The following is a 5,657-nucleotide window of genomic DNA, read 5'->3' as shown; positions in this document are numbered from 1 at the left end:
CAAACTGAAATAAATGTAAACAATTTCAGAACGTAATCAAACTTTTTCTTAACCGCATTAAGTCAAAACACATCAAAAACTTAGATACTTACCGCAGTAAGTAAAACCTGAAATGGAATCCAAGCAAAATGGCCTTGTCCACATCCAGTAAATATATGTATGTCCACTTGAGCCATACAGTATCACATTGTGTGTAAGATGCTGCAACAAAAAATCATGTTTATTTTTAGAAAAAAGTAAGGTTGTTTTTCCAAATTTCACATGTGTGTTTGAGCTAACATTGCCAAATACATATAAAAACATTACTATGTTTGTTTTATCAAAGCTATAAGGTAACACATTATGGATTCCAATGTGTTTTTATGGTGGAGTATGTCTGAGCTACAATAAAACTAAAGTGTTTGCTTTCACAATTAAGTAACCAGACACATTTGCCACAAACAGGCATATGTATGTATTTAAGTTATGAGTGATGATGTTGCTAGGCAGAATATTTGAAAGTAACAGTGAATGACATGTGTTCCATGTGTAGTGATTTGTTTACATTTCTTAAACATATGGATAGCTAACGGAGATTTGTTTAACATTTCAGCTTCTAGTCCTGGTAACAGCATCCCTCCACAACAACAGCAACACAGTGACATGGAGGAGACAATCATCTTAGAAATGCAGCCATTAAGCCAAGGAATGAGCCCCCCAGCACCTGTGAGTACACCACCACACCAAAGCACACCACCACCACAACACAGCCCAACAACACCAGTAACACAAGGGCCTGATCAGGTGTTTTGGACCATTTGGGCTAGACAGCAGGCCACTAATGAAGATTGCCTGCGTAGGCAGACACAAATGTTTGCAAGCCTACCATGTCACCTCAGAAGAATATCAAGAAATATGAGTAGACAAAATGAACAAACAACCAGAATTGGCAATACCATGGAACTCATGCGTACAGACATTACACAGGTCATGGGCAACTTACAGCGCATAATGGAAGAACAGCACAGACTAATGGAAGAACAGCACAGACAACAGCAAAGTTATATGAACATTTTTCAAAACAATCAAAAGATTAATTAAAGTTTATTCCGAATTGTAGACAATCAAAATGCTGCTACACATGAACTCAATGCCACCCTCGCTAACCTGAATGAAACACTCAGATCCATGCACAACAGCAAACAAGCAGCAGTTCTGGTACGACTACTCCAAATATCACGCCAGTCTCATCACCACCAAGACGCTCCACCAGAGCACGACAACATGACAGTGCTAAAGGCAAAGGGCAGGACAAGCAGCCACCCAAAAAAACTTGAAAAAAATACAAATTAGACATTTCTGATAAGTAACTCTAAATAGTTAGCAAGTATATGTTTGGCAAAATATATATATATATCACTTAGCTCCTTGACAATTTATACAACATCATTAATTATAAGTGGTACAAACAACAACATCAAATTTGTACGCACATTTATTCTTTACCATTTTTTTTTGTATTGGAGGAGGGAAATGTTGATGGAGCCGCACAAACATGTTAGCAGGAAGTAACCAGACCACTTGATTTTTTTCTAATCATTACTCTTTCTAGATTCCAATTATTCTCCTCTCCTGCACACACAATCATTGCCAGGCAGCCACATACATGTTAGCAGGAAGTAACCAGACCACTTGATTTTTTTTCTAATCATTACTCTTTCTAGATTCCAATCATTCTCCTCTCCTGCACACACAATCATTGCCAGGCAGCCACATACATGTTAGCAGGAAGTAACCAGACCACTTGATTTTTTCTAATCATTACTCTTTCTAGATTCCAATCATTCTCCTCTCCTGCAGACAATCCAAATTACAATGTTATTGTTAACTATTTTACCTTTCTTCTCTGTACAACATTACAAGAATAGCACAATTGAGTTGCGTAAAAAGCTTTCAATATGTTGGCATATAATTTAAAAAAAAACATTGGCAAAATGAATGTCATTATTGTTGGGACATGTTTGTGTGTGTTAAAAAATAGTAAGAATGTTATTACACATGATGCAGAAACCAACAAATAAGAACTTTTTAACAAAAAAACAAAGAATGTGTATAATAATGTATATATGTGGCAAACTGTGTATTTACTTACAAATCAGCAAGTTTACTGCAGCAAACATTAGGAAATAAATTATTTTTGATGACAGTAAGTTTGTGTCCCTTAAATATGATGGAGAATCACACATAGGGACACATGTATTCCTCAAGGCTAACATATATGTTGAGGAGTGTTTTTTTGGAACACAGGTTCTCAAACTTGGCCCTCAGGACCCCACACAGTGCATGTTTTGCAGGTCTACTCACAGAATCACAAGTGACATAATTACCTCCACCTGTGAACCTTTTAACATATGCCTGTGAGTAATTCATACACCTGTGCTTCTACTGGGTTACGTGAAAAACATGCACTGTGTGGGGTCCTGAGGGCCGAGTTTGTGAACCTGTGCATTAGGACGTTACACACAATGATAAAGTAAAATACTAAATGGATTATGTGTGCTTGTAATAAATTAGCACTGCAAGTTTACAATCACTTATCCAGACTTAATGCATGCCACTCATAATCTGTTGTTTTGAGTTTTAAAATACACACAATACACATGCGACATTTGTTTTGCATAAAGAGAGGGTATGTTTGTATGTGTCAAGGAGACAGACACATTCTGAGTAATGGTTTTGGCAATAAAAATGGCCAAACATCTATTTATGATTACACAACAAATGAAATAAGCAAACCAAACTTACCTTAGAAATAGCGAGTGATGAGCTCTTGCCTAACCTGCCTCCCTACATCTGTACTCCAAGTATCACCAGATGTCTCTAATTCCTCTGCTTGCTGGCTGCTTTCTTCATCCTCCTCCTCAACATGTGGCAGATGTTGTTGCAAACACATGTTATGAAGAAAGCAGCAGCAGAACACAATTTGAGTCACCTTCGAGGGACTATACAACAAAAGGCCACCAGACTTATCCAGACACCGAAACCTAGATTTCAGCACACCAAAACATTTTTCTATCACATTCCGCGTGGACTTATGTGCATGATTGTAATTGTGTTCAGCAGGGGTATCAGGTCGGGACAATGGAGTTAGAAGCCAAGAGAAACAGCCATATCCTCCATCACCTAAAAGACAGATATAGTAACGTGATTTATGTTAAGATACAGCAACACATAATAAACACACTGTGGGGCAGATGTATTAACCTGTAGAAGGCATAAGGAAGGGATAAACCAGTGATATGTGCAAGGGAATAAAGGCAGCGGACAATATGTACCTAAATAATCATTTACATATTGGAGCTGATTGGCTGGTGCCTTTATCACCTTGCACATATCACTGGTTTCTCACTTGCTTATGCCTTCTACAGGTCAATACATCTGCCCCTGTATTTGGACAAACTATACACAGGCCTACACATATCAAATTACATACCCAGCAGCCATCCATCTGGCATTTGTCCGTCCTCAAACTTATCAAAGAGGGATGACTGCCTGAGGATGAAGGAGTCATGGCAGCCCCCAGGGTAACCAGCAACAACACTCATTATTTTGAGATTTGCATCACAAACCACCTGCACATTTGTGGAGTGCTCTAGATGTCTATTTGTATATATGTGCTGCCTGCCCCTAGGTGGTCTCAGCTCAATGTGTGTGCAATCTATGGCTCCAAGCACATTGGGCATGCCAGCCAGCTCATAGAAATCTACCCTGATGGCATGCCACTGAGACTCCTGGGTAGGGAAGCAGATTGAGGCATCGATGTGGTGCTGCAAAACAGCCAACACCTCTGTGTATATTTGATAGAAAATTATACATGAGATTTTAGTACAGAACTGGCCACCGAGTAATTAAAACCAAGCAAAAACAGAGTGGGTAGTTAGGTATACATCACCTGTGTTAAGATTCTCGAAAATGAGGGCTGTGAGATTCCTATGACATCCCCAGACACAGCCTGAAAGCTGCCAGTAGCCAGAAAGTGCAACACAGCCAGGAGTTTGTGCAGGCCTGAGACAGAGCGAGATCGTGCTGTCTCAGGGTCTAGGCCCAGTTTGACAAGGTCATACAGACGGAAAATGTTGTTACGATTTAGACGGAAAATCTGTATGACCTTATCATCGGACAATGCGTTCAAGTTTAAACGCCCCCTAAAAAAAACGAGGCCTGCGCAGCCTCCGCGGAACCTGTACAACCTGCTGACCATGTTCAGTTTCTTGGCCCTGGGTACTTACAGGCTGATGTCTGAGTCTGAGGAATCCCACAGCACACAAAAGATCACTGGCCCACAGTCCTGCTGCCATTTCTGAGTGTAGGTGTATTGAAATGGGCCTAACATCCTTTTATAGGCATCCTAATTCAGGTGTGAGAGATTTTTTATTTGCAACACATGTAAACACGCCTGAAAAAAGCAGGTCTATTTTTTTGCCGCTTTTTTTTAACGAATCGCAAAAAAAAACGACCGGATTTGAGCACTCAGAGACTAACACCCAAATACGAATGAATAGTGAATTCCCGTATTGTATGAAATAACAGCCGCGTTTGACCGATGGTCTATTCATTCGTATTTCGGAACGTTGTCATTCAAACCATTACGAATAGTCCAAACACTGCCGAGATTGGTGCTTAGTGAATTCCCGGATTGGGACTTAGAAAAAAAAACACAAATCGGCCAAACTCGGATTTTTAGTAAATACTGGCCCTGGAGTTCTTTCCGTTCATTGGTAGTGAGATTTCCTGCGGGTCGATGATGTTTTCTGTTCAGAAGTAGTCTATCCAATCCCTGGAAACCAAGTTTGTAATTACCTTAACCTCTGGGTATATGGTGTCTTTAGGGAAAAAGGTCGATTTTTTTCTTCAATATTGATCTTTTATTGTGTACTGGAGATGTTGGTTCTGTTAATTCCGCAAGTTCTTCCAGAGCTATTAAAACCTCTCTTTCTTGTGGTGAGAGATTTTCAGATTCACATACAGGCTCTGAAGATTCTGTTTTATCAGCAAAAAAGTTGGCCAATAGCAATTTCAATAAAAGTAAAATTTTAAATTCACTCATATTATCATTTTCACAAGCGTGCCCTGGAAAAGACAAATAGTTGCTCCGGTCTTCTGGCTGTCATGTGACTCCGGAGACAGTGGAGAGGGGGAGTGGTAAGTATAACTGTATATATATATATATATATATATATATATATATATATATAGGTACAGCAGGGGCATAACCAGAACTTTGTGGGCCCCATAGCAAATTATTGAAGGGACCCCTGTCCCAGTGCATATCGAGAGACACCTCTCTACAATATATATATATTTATTTTACATCCCATAATAGTGCCCTAGCTCAAATTATGCCACACTATAGTGCCCCCATTTCATACTGTGCTATATTACAATGCCTCATTTCTTATTATGTAACATTGTAGTGCCCTCCACATTAGAATGAGCAGATCAGATTATGACACATGCCCTCTAGTTCATATTGTGCCACATTGCAGTGGCCTCCAGTTCAGATTATGCCACATTAGAGTGCCCCCTGCCGCTATAACATCCATTACACACTCCTCTCACTAACAATTTAATGTCACACAATTCAGGTTGGGATCAGACCCAATTACTTAGCAGGCAAG

This window comes from Pseudophryne corroboree, chromosome 5 (assembly GCF_028390025.1).
Source record: "Pseudophryne corroboree isolate aPseCor3 chromosome 5, aPseCor3.hap2, whole genome shotgun sequence".
NCBI classification, from domain to species: Eukaryota; Metazoa; Chordata; class Amphibia; order Anura; family Myobatrachidae; genus Pseudophryne; species Pseudophryne corroboree.
The sequence above is the reverse complement of the archived record's forward strand: the minus strand, read 5'-3'. Positions refer to the sequence as shown.